This window comes from Rattus norvegicus, chromosome 6 (assembly GCF_036323735.1).
Source record: "Rattus norvegicus strain BN/NHsdMcwi chromosome 6, GRCr8, whole genome shotgun sequence".
NCBI lineage: Eukaryota > Metazoa > Chordata > Mammalia > Rodentia > Muridae > Rattus > Rattus norvegicus.
Genome location: NC_086024.1, coordinates 37,850,615 through 37,869,494, shown reverse-complemented (window position 1 = coordinate 37,869,494; position 18,880 = coordinate 37,850,615). Strand labels below are relative to the sequence as shown.

Sequence of the window (18,880 nt, the reverse complement as noted above, 5' to 3'; positions counted from 1 at the left end):
ATCCAAAGTTTCCAGGTGAATCTGAGAAAATATAAGTTATCATGTTTTCATTTGTGGTAATTTAAATTTTAATAATGAACACAGTGCCTCTGGATTAAAAGAGAAAACAAAACAAGAGAGAGAGAGAGAGAGAGAGAGAGAGAGAGAGAGAGAGAGAGAGAGAGAAACAAAGGCTCTCACTTTATAAATCCCTTTGGTAGACAGGTTCAGAAAACAAGTTTTAGTCTATATTTTCTATAACTAAAGGAAAGTGAAGGTTTACAAGATTTAATGATTTTCTGAGTTTGGGTATTAATAGTGTATGCCTGTAATCCCACTACTTGGAATATGGGGCTGGGGAGGATGAAGAATTCAAGGTCATTCTTAGCCACATAGTAAGTTTGAGATTAGCCTGGGCTACATGAATGCCTATCTCAAAAAGTCACAAAAAGAAAGAAAGAAAGAAAGAAAGAAAGAAAGAAAGAAAGAAAGAAAGAAAGAAAGAAAGAAAGAAAGGAAGGAAGGAAGGAAGGAAGAAAGAAAGAAAGAAAGAAAAGAAAGTAAATAAGAATGATTTTCCCAAACCATTCATAATAAAGAAACTCTGTGTCATGATTTCCAAGTCCTCTGAGTACTTGAAGGTCTTGAATTACAGCAATCTTTTTTTTAAAGTTCTGTTTTGCTTTACATGCTATCCATCAACAGACACTTTCAGCTTTCTTAGAAGATTTGTGAGACCTTTCTTGAGGAGGGTGTCACACACCCCCAAGAGAGGAAGAAGAGGCATTGCCCACTGAGTGGGAAAGCACTCAACCTCACAAGAGAGAAGTTCACCCATGACAGAAGCACTGTTTATCGTGTCAGAAGTAGCAGCTGCCGTTCGTTCATACACTTGCTCTAAGCATCCTTCACAAACATTCCCACTCAAGCCTCACAGCTCAGACAGACAGCTTCACAGACGAAGCGTGATGATCCTATGAGTTAAGTGAGCTAACCAGAGCTACCAAGTCCCAGCGTCCGAATTTCAGCTCACACTCGTCACACTCCACCTATCTGTCTTCATACAAGAAAACCCACTAAAGCCTTACCCCAATCCCTGGAGCTGAGCTGTGATTAGCAAGCCTTCTAATGAAGCCTCTGCAGATCGTAAGACTAACCATTACATGAGGGGCATTTAGATTTCTTTTAAAACAACATTTTCTGTTTATTTCTGAGAATGTATTTTAATCACAACATTCCTCCCTTCACTTTTCTCCCTCCAGACTGACTCCTACACCCCTCCCCTAGCTCCCTCAAATTCATGGCCCCTTTTTCACTAATTGTGCAGGCATCTATGAATCTAATAGACATATGTATTCCTAAATACAACTTGTTGAGTCTATACAACATTACTTGTGCATACTAACTATATTGTACAAAATTTAATTGAACCAACTCCCTAAGTGGCACCATATGATTTCACACATTTATTTCAATTTTCAGGACATTTGTAGATTTGAGTAAGTTTTTTCTTATTTTAGAATGTAAGTATTTGGGTGGCACACACCTTTAATGCCAGCACTAATGAGGCAGAGGCAAGCAAATCTCTGTGGTTTCAAGTCCAGCCTAGTCTACAAAACATGTTTCAGGACAACTAAGTGCAGATAATACACGTACGGCCTCAAAAGGTGGCTCGGCAATTAGGAGAATTGCTGGTCTTCTAAAGGACCTGCACTTAGTTCCCAGTAGCAATGCCAGGCAACTCACAACCATTTGTATCCTCTCTCTCTCTCTCTCTCTCTCTCTCTCTCTCTCTCTCTCTCTCTCTCTCTCTGTACAGACACATATACCCATATACAAAAACAAAAATGAACAAATAAATGTAATAAAATATTTTTGCATGGATGATATGCATGTTGGCATGTATAGTGTGTATGTGTGCCTGTGTGTGTATGTGTGTGTGCTTTTGTGTGTATGTGTGTGTGCCAGTGTGAATATGTGTGGGTGCCTGTGTGTGTGTATGTGTGACTGTGCAAGTATGTGTGTCCGTGACTTTATGTGTGCCTGTGTGTGTGTGTGTGCCTGTGTGTGTACCTGTGTGTGTGCCTGTGTGTGTGCCTGTGTGTGTGCCTCTATGTATACGTGTATGTGCCTCTGTGTGTGACTATGTGTGTAACTGTGTTTGTGCCTGTGTAAGTCCACTTAGGTGTACCTGTGTGAGTCCATGTGTGTGTGCCTGTATGAAGGCCAGAAGTTAAGGCAGGGTCTTTTACTGAACCCAGAGTTCACAGATTCATCTAGTTTGGCTAGTCAGTGACCTCAGGGGGATCCCCTGTTCCCTACAGCTAAGTTCTGGAAGTACAGGGAGAAAGTTACATTATATGAGTACTAAGGATGCAAACTCAGGTCCTCACTGAGGCATAGTAAGCATTTTATCCACTGGGCCATGTCTCCAGTCCCAACATTTTTCACTGTTTAAAGAATTCATTTTCTTACCACCAATGGTTACTCTTATTATATTTGCAACATAACTCACAACACATTTGTCTATCTGCCAAATTCTTCTCTTCTTTGGATTAAATGCCCTGTTTTCTTCTAAATAATAATAATAATAATAATAATAATAATAATAATAATAATAATAAATGGGGCAATGATGCCAGCAAAACATTGTGCCAGGTATCACCACAGAATACCTTTCTTATGAAGATACACATTTAAAGATATATACATACATATATATATATATGCCTTTACACTTTGAAATCAAAGTTAATTTAATTTTAATTCATAAGTAAAATCAAATTAAAGTTCTTTCATTTATTTGATCATCTCAACATCTTAACTCAAGAATTTTGTCAAAAGGTCAGTTAATATCCAGAAACAAGGTATTTTGTACAAAGGCACAATGAACCATTTTACAAGACAAAAAATTTTATCAGTGCTAGGTTTGTTGACAAAAGAAATAGGAAGAATTCTGAATTTGAATGATACATTAGTAAGCAACAAGTCAAATGATGCAAATAATAATCCAAGAGTCTAAAAATTTTAGAAATGTTTTAACTTGAGTCTATAGCTAGTAGACAGCACTCAATAAATAACACAAGTTAGTATCACTATGCAAAAGTACTAAAGTAGACTATTTAAAGTGAAGTAAGCATTGAAATTATTTTAATGCTTTGAACATGTCCAACGATGATATTAAGCAAACACAATGTCAGTCTGTGTTCATGTAATTATGAAACTGTAAGTCAAAGCTCACTAAAGCAGGATTCAGATTCCAGCACTATTTCATGAAAGTCTCCTTTACAAAGGACAGAATTCTACATTGTCATATTACCAATCCTAATAAAGCCCATATCCTCTAGCTGACAGGACAATAGATCTTAAACTGGTATACCGGTATTCACAAGTCCAAGGAAGGCATCAAGTCGATGTCCCTTCCAGTGTTTGTTACAGTGAGCAAGATCTAAAGCCCCGCAGGTGTGGCACTACAGTGCACTGATGAGTGAATTTAATGCTAACAATACCAAAACTTGAACAAGCAGCTAGACACCACTGTCTTGAGAAAGCAAAACCTGTAGGATCAAATCGGCCACAAATTAGCTCCATGGACTTTAGTGAATTTTTAAACTCTATTTTAACTCTTCATCTGTAGAAGACAACAGAGAATTGTCCTGCCTCACGTCCTTTTAGGCATTGGTTAAAGGAGGTTGGCATCACGAAATGTCTTGTCAGTTTTCAGAACCACAGCAGCAGCCTCTTTCTCTGGGCTAACCCTCTAACTTTCACTTATTGGATCAGGAACTAACAAAAGGCAAAGATCCCAAAGGCATACTTGCAGGAACTAGTCTTCTAATAGCCATTTCCTGAGGCCACAGAGCTGGATTCTATATAACAAAGCAGGCATGGAAAGACTCAGGACTCCAGCCAGCAAGGCCTTAAGGCTAGAAACACTGAGGAACATAGCGGACTCCTGCTTCTTTATGACTGCTGGTACCATAAGATTTAAGACCCTAGGAAAGGGGTAACCTTGGATTTAGGGATGTACCCCCAAAATACTACACAGGATTATGGCAGAGAAGAAAACAATGCCACACGTTGTGGGCCTAGATAGAATAGTGCTCTTTATTCTCTACACAATGAATTTCTAATATGATAGACAGATTAATATTATTAACTTTGGCAAATCCACAGCCCTCTGAGCCCTTGAGGGTAGAGAAGGGACTTGTTGATTTGGAGAATCTCCAAAAATAATTTCACGCAAGAAATAATTCTCTTGGATGGTCCCTACAGAGGAAGTAAGCTAAATCAGAAGCTGTAACCTAGAGGGGTAGTGAAGTGGTATGGGCGCTCTCGTGGGTTAAAAGGTCACCATGCCATGTCCCCAAACGCTGACTTGTTCAGGAGGCCAAGAGAGGCATAGTGAGGTTTCTAAATTTTGACTGGGGAGAGACTAGAGCTTGAGTACATGGATCAAACAGCAGCTACAATAGACAACAGTGATGTGCATGCCAAGCAAGGATTCCACTTCCTTCAGGAGTTGCAAAGAATTTTATCTCCTGCATGTCTTTAAAAGGAGAAGTTGCAAAGGAAATGAGGAAAAGTCCTGGACTCCATAGGATAAAAATCTCACCATAATTATACAAACCACACAAGAAGATCAGAGGTCCAAACCGGGCCTACTGGCTGAGGAAACGCAGTTCTTCGGCACAGCCGACCAAAGTTGGAATAACACTATCCATGCTACCCAGAAGCAGCTGTTCATCTTGAACAACCTCAGAAGAGACCTTGTGGTCAGGAAATCTTAGAAACATGAGATGGAAGACATCAAGGATGTCTTATTTATGACCTTATTTATCCTCTGAACAATTGGACCATCTACCCAGTCCTCCTTCCAGCATTTGATCTACCTTCTGGAACAGATTCTCCAAGGAGAGCCGATGTCCACGTGGGGGCTTATGCTGTCAGGAGGCATGTCATGATTTCTAGCCTATTTTCTTCCATGACTTTCAATACTACAGATCCAACTTAGTGGGGCCAAGGAGGTTTGGAAAAGATGGTCAGGGGCAAACCAAGAGCTGTGCAAATTTTCAACGGGTACAGATAACACTGCGTCTGCTTGGGCAGTAAGAAGACTGCGAGCCATCAAGATGGATGCCCATCGTGGAGAATGAAAATGCATTGCCTTAACAGTGAAAACTAAAGCCCTAAAATGATTAATAATGATGTCACCCAGGGGGAAATTGCCTTTGTCCTTCCCCTTCCACATCCGGCTCTCGCTAGAGGTGTGAACTGTGAACTCACATGGAAGGATCACAACTGTTTGTAATGACATACCAGCACACTGTAAGCACCAAGTGCCTCGTAAGTCTTCAATAAGTTTATGTCTGGTAAAGTGGAAGTGAGTCCTGAGCACTGTGACTTCTACTACAGCAACTCATATTGTAGATGGCAAGCAGTCAAAATGAATGGCTGAGGCTTTTAAAAGAGATCTTTGTGATCTTTTTATTTTAATCCCTCCAGGGCCCAATGAAAGGTGTCCTTGTTTATAATTTTAAATGAGACCCTTGTGGGGATGCCTAGTGGAGATGCTACACAGACCAAATAAAGCCATTCATCATCTTTAGGGCAGGGTATTTCAGAACGGCTCTGCTGCTTCCTAGATACATAACTAAGTATAAGTTACTAGCCTGGGGCTTAGGTTCTTCACCTACGAAGACCAAACAGAAACTATTGGTCTTCACTTACAGTCCTGATCTTATGTAATTAGCATTCACCATATTAACTCTATGACTTCCACGTTTACTTACCTGAAAACCTACCTGCCTTCAAGGGTCCCCCACTCTTGGAAGCAGCATCCTTGTCCAATGGGTACCAATGGGTACCACCTAGAAAATACAACATCAGCTTCATGTCTTCTTGCTTATGCTGTTACCAGCGCCACCGATTTCTGTAGAATGAGGCTCTGATATTCTATGTCTATCTTAGTAATATTACTAGCCATCCATTCTTCGTTGCTCCTGTCAATTTGAATCTCAAGTCTGTCTTACTGAACTATGTAAAAATGCTCTCTAAGCTCCTGATCCATCTTTTACAATGCATCTTCCCTAATACTTATAGAATAATATAGTTGAACAAAGCTATAACAAAATCAATCTTCACTTAATTCTCAAAACAGTTTCTATTCATCACAGCTCTTATTTTTCCTGGAGAAAAACAGGGAAACTTAATCAGTTAAATATCTAGAGATGGTTGAATGAAAAAGAGTAGTACATGAAAATATATGCTAGTCTTAAAATAGTAGGAAGTCTTACCTTTGATGTCTATACTGATAAAGTTATAAGACATTATATTATATTAGGCAGCTAAGCCAGATATAGAAAGATAAACTCTTCATAATTTAACATATACAAAAAACATAAATGGTTAAATTCATAGACAGATCATATAGAATTGTGGGTTTGGGGGGTGTTAAATGTGGTAGTAAGAAATATGAAGATGATAGTGAAATGGTACAAGCTTATAAGATGGCTAAGTTATGGAGGCCTAATGTTGCTCTACTCAACAATGACTGTGTTGGCTAATCATTGACAACTTGACAAGATTAGGAATTACCTAGGAGACACACTTAGGGTTATTGTCCCATGGACATGGGTCCTGGTCTGAATAGAAAGGGAAACAGAAGAAATGGAGGTGAGCACCAGCATTCATCACTCTCCTCTTCCTGACTACAGAAGCGATGTGGTCAACCCTTTCCTGCTCCTACCATCAAAGCCTCCCCCATCATAATAGACTGTGTCTTGTCAAACTGTGAATCAAAATAAATCCTCCCCTAAGTTGGGTCTGCTGGGTATTTTGTCACAGCAATAAAAATAGAAACTAACACAGAAAAATGTATCAGTAATAAAATTGTCTTTGTGACAAGAATGTGACTAAGTAATTGAGAGACCTTTGGAATTGGTTTGAGTGAAGAATGTAGGAAAGCTTCAGACGGCAAGTGAGCTCATCCTACAGTACTGTAAACACTGTAATGTGCGATGCTACCTGGAATTTGGAAAACGAAAATGCTAAGAGAAATATAGCAATGGAAGCCTAGATCATGGCATTTATGGGGAGATAAATAAGGAATTTATCATGATTTGGGAAAGAGGTCATTCATTTTACATCATGTCAACACACACATATATATATATACATATACAGATATAGATACTCATATATGACTGCTTTATGGCCATATCTTGGAAACATGAGTGAGTCCAATATAGTGAACTAAGTTGTTCAGATGTTTTAAGAAAGGACAACATCCAAGCTGTGGCATAGCTGTGACTCATTACTTTTTGCTCAGTTTTATAATTACAGAGAACATGTAAATGAGGAAAATGTAGATTTCACTGACTAAGGGAACATAAACCAGTTTAAAGTTGCAGGAAAAGTGGGTGCAAAGGAAGCAACTGTCATTGTTAAAGAGATTTGCCCTCTTACATAGAAAGCTGACACTCTGCTCTGAGACGATAGGAAACGTACCTTGAGGGCAATATCTCACCGTGAAAGTCTATTGAGCAGGGCTGCTCAACCTATATGTCGAGGGGGGAGGTTGCATAACAGATATCCTGCATATTAGAAATTTACATTACAATTCATAACAGTAGCCAAATTCCAGGTTTGAAGTAGCAATGAAAGTTATTCTATGGTTGGGGGTCACTACAACCTGCGTAACTGTACTAAAGGACGGAAGCATACGAAGGTTGAGAAGCTCTAGACTGACTGTAAGTTCAAGGGAGAAGGGCTGACCTGAGAATGTCACCACTGGATTTCTCAGCTCTAAAATGGATCCCTAGGAAAGTGGGGGGTTTTCATTTGTTTGTTTCCTAATATCAGTCTTGAAGGCACACAGGGACCATTGTATCATCTCAAGGTGGTGGCAGGACTTGGCCCCATCTATGTGGCTCTGTTTGACAGATACAAGAGACAATGCAATAAAGGGCTCACAGAAGATTGTATAAAGTCTCCAGAAAGCCTCCTGGTATGGTGGCGCATGACTTTAATCACAGCCCTCAGGAGGCAGAGGCAGGTGGGTCTCTATGAGTTCCAGGCCAGTCTGGTCTATCTGGTTCTACCTGGTCTACCAGTCCTGGTTCCAGGATAGCCAGAACTACACTGCAAGAACTGGTAAAGTGATAATCATGGATCCTGTCACCCAGTATAAACTTGTAGCCGATTATCACATTGTATACTTTGCATATGTGTGTTTTATTTTATGATCAGACCTCAATAAAACTAGGAAGGAAAAGCCCAGTGAAATGTCCCTGCCTCACATGCAGTTTTTTTTCTTGCTAATGCCCAACAGGCCTGGACCAGTCTAGAACCCTAGTCTCTGTCTTCTCCTCTAGCATATAGCTCCTAAAACCAACACTATGTCTTTTACGTTGTCTTCCTTACTGAAAGGTGTTTATACATTGTATGTTACATGTGGAGAAGGATGGATGCAGACCACAGCAGAAGAAACCCTCATCAGGCCAATAAAAGGATAATCAAAACCAAATTTCTAGGCAGCCAAAAGAAGAAAGACTATGTACTCCATAGAAGGAAAAAAATATTGTGGTAGAATCATCTCCCGTATTGAACTCTCGACGTTCATTTCAGATTGAAGATCTTGATAACATTAATCCCAACAAACGCCACAAATGGAAGGGCAGCTGGGGAGGAGACCCAAACTATCACTATTAATTTCTCTGCCACTTTAATTCACTGTGCTCTAGCCCAGCCAAACTAATTAGGTTTTATTTTGCAAACAAGATTTTCATGGCCTGCTACACAAAATTCTTTTCTAATAGGTAGCATCTGCTGCATTTACTTTATTCATTAATTTTCTAACCTATTCCAAAACAAACGTTAGGTCCACATGATGTGACTCACACAGTAGAGATGAGCTATGTAGCCTCGGGGTGCAGCAGCAGTATTGACTTTTAAGTAAGCTGACCTTCCTAATGTGCCTTCCCAAAGAACCTCCTGGGCGACAGCCAGTTAGCCCAAACCCTGAGAAGGCTGGACTCACATAGAAAAGAATCCAGTTGTCCCTCGATGCAGACTGCATTCACAATCCTACAGTCTGGGATTAATTCTGAGGTGAGGTGTGAGGCATTTCAGTGTAGATAAAGAAGACACTGTGGGATTGTCTAATCATAGACAGTTTCCTGGATAAGAGAACCCAAAGTAGGACTTTGAAAGAGAAGAGGACAAAAGCAAGTAACTGCTTTGAGTAAGGGCCTTTAACAAAATCAAAAGACCAGAGGGAGAAGTAAAGCACCAAATCTCTCTACATATTCAGCTCTGTTTCTCACAAGAAGTTCTGTTTTTCCCCTAGAAAATGCATTACCCCTGTTGCAATGGATGAACATTAGGAACAATAATGGTTATCATAAGTACAGAAAACTCCTAAAAGGATTAAATATGTGCCCTGGCACAGACAAGCATGGCATATAGAGCATGACAAGGTCTCTCTGAACAGGCTGGACATATCCAGCCCTGTGCTCTTCGAGATATAGAGCTAGATACCATGAGCCTTGGCTTTTGCAGAGACCTGTTTTATATTTTTTAAAAATGAAGTAAAAATAAAGTAATAAGACCTGGGTCCCAAGGTTTTATTCAGCTTTCCTGTCTCCTGAGCTTCCAGCAGGTGCCATAATCTCCAGTTACTTGACCTCTGCCAGCCTGATGACCACCTAACACTAAGAGCTCTGGTGGGAATTTGACATGCCCATGTTATCCAAAATTCGTGTGGGAGCCTACTGTAGTGGCATGGAGTATGTCTTCCGTCTTCCATGGTGTGATTACTATCCTCATCTGGAGAGGAGAAGGGACAGTCTGTTCTCTCTCTCTCTCTCTCTCTCTCTCTCTCTCTCTCTCTCTCTCTCTCTAAGGACATCACTCTGCAAAACAGAAAAGAGGACCTCACCAGAAACCAAGAAACCAAGCTAAGCAGCACCTTGTTCTCAGACTTCCAAAGCCTTCCAAACTGGGCAATGAATTTCTGCTGCTTAAGCTGCACACTCTGTGGTAATTTTGTTACAGTGACTGACCCCACACTGACAAGAAACAAGCTCCTACTCCATTCATTTACTTTCTGCCCAGTATGCTTCTGTTACTAGAGTTTCTGGCCCAGATAAGCCATGTGCCAGAGTGGCCAGAACCGCACCTTTGAATTCCTCAAAGGCCATCATCTAAGTAGCAAGAAGTATACATAGTTCTGAGTCTTCAATCCAGTTCAGAGTCCACCACGGAGCTCCATGTAGCCCCAGTAGTGACTCTGCAATGTGCTGCCTGGTGGCTCTGGCTTCTTTCTTCACTTTCCAGGCTTATTCTTCTTTCCTGGGATTAAATGTTGAATAGACTATCCTCCACACCCTTATTGGGCTTTGCCTTTGAGGCAGAGCAAACCTGAGTTAAGACACTGCTTCCAGGGCTGCTCCAAAGAACTTAAACATGCAACTTGCTGTGGGCTCTGAGTCACCTCTCCCTGGATAGACCCTTCCTTCGTTGGCAGACCAAACTAGCCAAATCCTACCTGGGATAAAGTGCCAAGGCTCTTAACCAAACAGACAGTCCTTGGAGCTTGCCAGTTCTTTTGTTCTTTCCTAAAAATAGCTTAGCTCTAAAAACAAAACAAAATCAAAAAAGAAAAAAAAGAAAGGAAAATGCTCCCTGTCATTTCTGCTTTACTTTTGTCAAAATAAGAGTGGTACTGGAAAACAAAGTTTCGAGAATGTATTGTAATCAAATGAAAAGTATTATTGGACAAACTATTGCCATAATGGTAGCTTTATGTATGATAAAAAGCAAAAACTATAATGTTGAATTTAGGTTAGTCAGGAGAAAACCATCTGGTGGCTAAGAGGTCTAGACTTTTTCCAGTCAAACGGAGCCGCACTCTCTGTGACTCTGGCCTTGTTTGTTTCGATCACAGTGACTGGTCCTTTGGTTTTTCCCTGGGTAATTTGAGAATTCGGATTAAGAAATGACATGTGTGAGCATACACAAGTGATTCTGAAGAAACGCACATCATTTGTCCTTAGAATTGCGACCCCTCAGGTCACAGTGTGACAACAGGTGTAGTATTAGCAATGGGATTCAATCCGGAACTCGTTCTCTGGACAGCTGTGAATTGCGAGCTTTATGGTTTGTTTTCCATAAGAGCTACTATCTCTCCCTTTTAAAAACCAGAAATATGGAAAGCTCTGAGGGGAGACAGGGCTTGTTTGTTTTTGTCTTAGAACTATGCCCATTTATATCACCTGCCAAAGTCTTTTTATTTTAAAAGAAAAATACCATTTACATTAAAACATTGAGTATAAAGTCAATATATGTTCACAGACTGTGAACTAGTGCAGTGGCCCAAGGGTGAGGAGGTGAAAGTTCTAGAATAAAGGTGAAAATCTTACCTGGTGCGGTTGACAGGAATGTGTTAATGGAGGAACTAAAAACACTACAGTGAATACGCGCCTGCTTGTGGACTTCTTGCAAGAGGCTCTGTGGAATAGAAAGCAAATTTCTTAGTGGGGGCTCAGATTTGAGAGAGAGAGAGAGAGAGAGAGAGAGAGAGAGAGAGAGAGAGAGGTAGAGGACAAAAATTTAAGCAAAATGTAAAGACATTTTCTGACTGCAACTAGACTAATCCAGTTAGTGTTGCTGCCCAAAGGTAGACTGGCAAGTCTCTAAATGTGGGATGCCTGGTTGGCTATTAAAATGCTGCCATGTGTTGGTGACACATGGCATGTGTTCTTCTATACGTAGAATCTGAGAGCAAGCATCAAGAAGCACTTCTAACAACGCACAGTACTGTGACAGCTAGGCATGGACACCTTCGATGAATGGATTCAAAGCCAGTCATTAACTCAGTCAGGCTGAGGACTAGTCATCTGCAATAGTTGTGTATTATAAAGCAAACATCCCCATGACAGCTCGCCAATGATAGCATGCAAGCCTATAACCCAGTGCTTTCCTCAGCCAAACATGATTTCTTTATCTATAACGTTTAGATTAAAATTGTTATGGTAGGCAAATGACAAATAAAAATCAAGGGCTGGCAAGATGGCTCAGCAGTTAAAGATGTCTGCCACTGAGCCTGATAACTTGAGTTTGATCCCCAGGTCCACATGGTAGAAGGCAAGAATTATATCCTACAAGTTTCTCATATATGTGCCATGGACACGTGCCCTCCCTCCACTATGCATGAGCATGTGCACAAACACACACACACATACACACACACACACACACACACATACACACACACTAGTATTTTTAATTTTAAAAAGGACGTTAAAATAAAATTTTACAATAAAATATTACTTGTTCATTTGTGTTAAAAGTATTAAAGTAAATATACTTCATCTGTTGTAAGTTCTTGGAAGTTCACATCTTCTATTCCCAATGCCTGAGCTCTGACCTGTCTATTACAGATACTTAAGCAAAACACGGAATAATTGAGATCAATCCTACTCCTGTGAGCTCTGTCACTGTCAGATCCATTAACAAGCCAAGAACCAACTTGTTTTGCACACAAAATCTTTTCCCCTGATATTACCGATAACATATATACAATAAGATACCTCCTGATATAGTCATAAAATATTATACCCTTGAAAATTGCAAAAATTTGCTAACATGATAACAGCTCATTATATTAATAGCCTTGATCCAAGCCCTATAACTTAGCTTATCCATTTATTGTAAGCCATTGATTTTCTCCATTTGTTTTGGTGGCATTTGCTTAAAAAATACTTTAATGCCTATATGTTTAATAATAACGACTGTGGTCTATAATTAATGTAATTTTAATTCAGCAATTTATCATATTTTTAGAGTAATGATTTGAATTGAAACACATATTTTAAAACTAATACTTGTCAGTTCTATTGGACCTAATAATCAACAGCCAGGAAAAGAAAACTTCTATGGTAGCTAAGAGCTGGAAGATGAAGGTCTCAGGGAATTTTCTAGAAAGAACGACTGGGAAGATAGTTGATGTTAACTTGCGTGGCCCTTCAGTGCAGTTTCTGCAAACAACAGGCCCCTGTGTTAAGTAATGTTTGTATGCAATAAACCTACTAACCCTGTACAAAATTCGAGAGTTACAAACACCAGAACTGTGAGAGTTATATACTGCAAACTGATTTTTCCAAAATACCTCCACGTCCCAGAGAAAGCAATGGAGATGTCTGAAAGCTCAGCCTGGGTCAGACGAATAAGACTTGATGGAATACAATGTTTTAAGTCTCAAGAAGTGAAAACATCACAACTCTTCATCCCTGCTTCAAGAGACTTTAAGGCTATCGTGGTGCAGGTTAGCAAGATTGTTAGACATGCTTAGAAGGCCCCGACGGTAGGATAACTACAACGGATAAAGACGAAGTGCAAAAATATAGGTAGGTTCTCCTTTTTAAAAATTTAAAACAGCTTCTTAACATCACTTTTATTTAGAAAGGAAGATAGTTGCCCACCATGAGTTGCAACCTTTGCCCTATTTCCCTGAAAGATTGGGGGAAGTTAACAATTGCAGAAAGATTCCCAGACAAACCAAAAATTCTCAGCCTATGGACCAAGCCTTTTGCTGTGTAGTTTCATTTCCGTGGGTAGGCATCTTTAGCTCTACTTCCTAAGTGAAAACTTACTAATTCAGGTTTACATACACAGTCACATGTTTACAGAGGTCTATCTCTGGACTGGTAACTCACGCTCAGCTGGGGCACAGTATTGATCCTAGCTCTGAAAGGTCATGTTTCTATTGCAGTCCAAACTCAGAAATGTGTCTAGAAACTTATAAAGAGAAGAAATATCTCCACACACCCATAGCAAGCAGTGGTGTGTGTGTGTGTGTGTGTGTGTGTGTGTGTGTGTGTGTGTGTGTGTGTGTATGTGTTGAATATTACTAAATATCTTTCGGAATGCCATTCAATCTCTCTGCCTTCCCAGGTGTCTACCCCTCCTCCAACAGCTTGTTGGCCCTAGACATCCAGAATTCTCACAAAACTTGGAATGATTAAGTTCTAGTAGATGTCCTAAAGATGTTCTGACCTTTCCTCCCTCCCAGGACCCTGGACTTTAAGAGAGGTAGCTAGAAAACCATATATCAAAATGAAGGGACCACAAAAGTGTGAATTCTGGTAAAATGAGAGCTTCTTTTATATAGGCAACTTTTCTGGCACTCCCAGCCATAGCCTAGAAGACTCCAGTAAGCCTGTTTGAAAAACAGTCCTGTTCCTAAGTAATGTCAACTGTCTCCTTTCCTGGGAAATTCATTGATTCATTGGCTTGTGCTAAGAGGATGATTTTCATGTCCTGTTTTGTAAAAAGATAATGACTAAATGGCCCAGTGCGCTTTCTTTGATCACTGCAGAAACAGCAAAGGATTTCCCCGATGTTCTGACTCGCCATCTAATCTGAGAGGAGTAACCCAGTCCAGTTCTAGTTGTAGAATGTAGAACATTGTCCCTCTGCTCTCTCTCTCTCTCTCTCTCTCTCTCTCTCTCTCTCTCTCTCTCTCTCTCTCTCTCTCCTTCTCTCCCCATTGCTTTGATTTTGCACAGTCTGAGTCATTTGTGCAGATTCCATGCAACCAGCTGGGTGGCCAGAATCCAGCTCCGTGTCACTTGCTTTGATGAATGTGTGTTCTTGTAAGTGTCTGCTTAGGCGCCTGCCTTTCTACCCTGAGGACAACCAGCCATGACTCCTTGTCTTCCTTCACCTGTCTTCAGTACTTGGCCCTTTGCAGGGTTACCAGCAACAGTGTCCTTTGCTCATAATGGATCTGTCTGGTTGTGTAACTGGATCTGCTTACTTCTGACAGCACTTCCAGCTTTTGTGTAACCTCCAAACAGATGAATAATTTTCACTTGTGCATTTCAATGAGCTTGGGGAACATTCAAGGTTCAGAGGTACAGCTAGAAATATTTCCAGAAAGATGAGTCAAATCATGGCGGCAGGGACTGGGAAAGAGAATAAAGGGCCCTGCCATGCCTCTCTTATGAGCCAACAGTCCTGATATGCACTTTGGGGTCACTGTTTCCAGTTTGCAAATCCTTGGCTGTTGAAATGAAGTGTCTACCTCTTTGTTCTGTCTCCTATTTTTTTCCTCCTCTCTCTCCTACTCCTCTGTCCTCCTCCGATTCCCTACCTCCATGAAAGCATTGCCAAGTGTTCCCAGATAGCCTGCTAAGCCTTTCTTAGTTATTAGGTTCCACTTCTGGAGGCTTCCAGAATCTTCACATTTGCCAATAGATAATGATTGCTTTCTAAGTCAACATGATTGTCCTCTTCAACAAAAATATGACTTAGATACTGTTCAGAGAGGACCTGTCTCTGTTCTTTCTCAGATTCCTCCATTGGACATATCTCAAACAGATATGAAAGACCTCTTAATAGGATTTTGTTTCTTAGGGTACTTTTAAAAATACAAGATTTCCAAAGAGTCAACAAAAATACTCTTAATACAACACTCATAACAATACCATCTAGAAATGTAGTCTGAAGTAAACTAAGGATTTGCCTGAACACTACATTAAAGATGTTCAGAACATTAAGGCAGGGGGTGGAGGGGAGGGGGAGGGGATCTGACACTTATCAAAGCATTTGGTTAACTAAATACACAACTTTCATGACTTTAAGAAGATACAAACAGTAAGAATGGAGGTGTGTAGTTTCACTGACTTGATGACCTGCAGGAGTGTTTCCTAGACATAATTATGAACATGAACGCTGCTCTGAGAATAGTGGCCAACCTCCACACTCCACTTCACACACAGGCATTCATTTATACCATCTAAGCACTTTGCAGAGCTTTAGCAAATATATTTTGCGCTTGAACAAATAGTAAAAACTGTACATGGCAAAGCTGCATAGAGTTCACCTTCCAATGGGAACAGGGAATTTTGGCTTTCGAATCCAATCTGCTCTCCGCTTCTAACAGAATAAGGAGGAGTCTTTTCCTAAGCCCTGGTTCTTTAGGGTTGGAAACTGCTCCCTCCCTGCATGTCAGTTTGGCCACCTGAGTGAATGACTGGAGCTTTTCAACAGCCAAGATGCCCCAAGCTCTTCTCATTTTTATGGCGCCCCACACGTCCCATCCATTCACTTGCCCCTTTCTCCTCCCACCTGCTTTATAGAATCTCTCCCAGCTCCTTCCTGGGGCTCTTCCTCTTTTCTCCAGCCTTTACCTGTTCATGTTTCTCATTCTTCCATTGGGCTTCTGGGTTTGTTATACTTTAAGAGAAGTTTGCCAGACAAGCATTGGATGCCCTTGACACATTGAAGGCTCTCAAATCTACAGTCACTGGGAAGATGGATATTCATGTCCTCATCTGTTTTCTTCAGTGTTCTAGGACTGAGTCTACCCCTATGTGACCAGAATAAGATATTCTGGTGCTTTAAGTATATTATTTGAATAATGCAACATTCCTTTAGTCCCTCACTGCAATTTTACCCAGTTGAGAAATCATAATGATGAGATAAAAAGTTCATAGTTTAAACTCTCCTTCTACTACTGAAGAACCACATGGGTCAATTGTGTGGCAGAAGCGATCAGTCATCTGTACTTCTCAGTTTTCTAATCTGGATAATGTGACCCAAGCCCCATGGCTGCCATGAGGATTCATTTTCTGCATAGCACTTTTCACATAACTAGTTCTAACTAAATAATAGTAGTATTAGAAACTAAGTATGCTGGTAGTGGTCAAGGAACAACAATGACCAAAACAGGCAACAATGGAGATCACCTTGTGACAGTGGCCATCTGCTCCTCCAGACTGTCTTGTACCTCCCTTGTCAATTTCTACCATAGATTCTGTGTCTTCTTTTGTGTCCCACTGGTTTCTCCACATCACTCATGCTCTAGCCCAAGGAAATCATTTTATCTGCTCTCAATGAAAATGTGGGGGAGATGGAAAAAAAATCAAAGCCACCACATGACCATCAGCTAACTATCCTAGTTCCCTAATGTCTTCCCACAAAGCTAACTTCTAAAATCCCTTCTCTTGAAGCTGCTTTGGAAAATGAGGCCAGTACACCCTGACTTGGGATCCCGTGGTTGGTTAGAGAAGAAAAGAGTACCCGTGAAGTTTGAACTGAAGACAAATCATACACCTGGGAGCCTTTTGTTGCCTAATGATACGTGCCTATCCACATAATATCTACCAATCTCTGTGGTCTCTGAGAACTCTCCTTTCCTTTATAAATGTTTGAGCAATGTCATTTTAACTTTTAGAAGTATTTTGGAATTCTCTCTTCTCATCTTGAAAGTATTTTCAATTCTTGATTTTTAACCTAACTAGGGGAAAGATCTAGCTGTATTAACTTTTAACCAATCAACCTTTTTGAGCTTCCAGTAATTCCTTCACCCCAGAATTCCATGCTTGGTGGACAAGGCCACGGTGCTTCTATCCACGCCTTTCATGCCTTCAGAGACCATCACACATGCCTTTTATGTCTTCAGCCAGAAGGTCTCATACAGCAAGAAAGTCTAATAGTTCTTATTGCAGAAGATTGTAAGAACGGAATCAAAAAGATGAGCTAGCTCACCTCACAAATTGGCACCACACTCTAAAGACATCCTCTCAAACAAACTCACCTCTCTTCTTCTTGGTACACTAGAAAACAATGTCTTGTGCATGGCTCCCTGGGGTGAATCCAAGAAGCAGCTCACAGATGGCGATAACTAAGCTAAAACCTTAGAGAGCCTAGGACCTGCCTTGGCTGCTTCAAGAACTAAAGGGCTCCCCACCTCACACACACCTGCAACCCATTTGTAGCAGCTCAGCACGCCCTGGCATCCCATTGAGAAACTACCTAAAACATTGCCTTATTGCCTGAGAGACCAATAGAATGCTTGTTCCATTAAATAAGATCTTCTCTTGAGAAAGTCCCAAGTCTATTTTCCACCACAGTGTTTGACTCTCTGAAATATGGTTCCCATTCAGTAGTCAGAGCTTTGTCATGCTCAGCACGGAGGATGACCTGGTGGCCACAGCAAAGAATCAGGAACCATATGCATTTGGAATTTATGATTCAGCAGCCACAGCTCCTGACTGGCTCCTGTGAGATGACCTGTGGTGGAGAAAAAAAAAAAAAAAAAAAACAAACCACTGGACTCTGACAGACCCAAACCAGACAAACCGGAAAATGATATCAGAATCATTTTCTTCTGGAAACCAAACCTAGTGTGAAAATTGATACTTCCTTGGGAGATAGATTAAAAGCAAGTGCTCCAGAAGAGGCATGACAAAGGCCATATGTTGACCTTTGACAGATGCAAGAGAGGAAATAACCATAGCCTATAGTATCACACAGTGCCACAGCCTTGCACATCATAAAGTGCTGAGCTGGGCCAAAAAAAGTCACCTGGCTTCTGTCCCTTTCTTGCCATAGTGCTCTGTGGTACAGCCTGAAAACACTAAGCCAGACAGGCACCTCAGCTATATAAGGTTGGGTCCATTGTTGTGCTTGTCCTTCTGGACTCCTGATACTTACATGTGGCTAGGAGATATGTTCTAAACAAAAAACAAAGGAATTTTATTAAAGGAATGTTGGAACACAAGGGAATAGGGAAGAAAATAAAAACAAAACTTACCAATAAATAGAATAAAAAATTCTCCTTTTCTAAGCATAAACTAATACAGTCTCCTGTATTCAAAGGAGATAATAGGATGATTTAAGTGTAGTTGCAAAAAGACAGTTAAAGACGAAGGGATGACCTATGGCTATATGGCCTCTCTGTAGATGCCAAAAGAGGGTGTCAAATTTCCTGGAGTTGGAGTTACAGGCAGCTGTGAGCTGCATATTTAGTGCTGGGACCCAGACTCAGGTTCTCTAGAAGAATAGAAAAGGTACTTAACCATTGAGCCATCTCTCTACCCACCCCAAATTT

General features: G+C 40.6%; 1 long non-coding RNA gene across 2 annotated transcripts in view; it reads right to left on the bottom strand.

Moving 5' to 3' along the window:
- Positions 1-2,528: 2,528 nt before the first annotated feature.
- LOC134479337 (uncharacterized) overlaps positions 2,529-18,880 on the bottom strand; it is a 96,324-nt gene continuing 79,972 nt past the window's right edge. For both annotated transcript variants that reach the window (XR_010052522.1, XR_010052523.1), the window contains 2 exons: positions 11,403-11,490; positions 2,529-5,849 (listed from right to left, as the gene is read on the bottom strand). This is a non-coding gene — a long non-coding RNA (uncharacterized LOC134479337). The remainder of the gene's footprint in view (positions 5,850-11,402; positions 11,491-18,880) is intronic.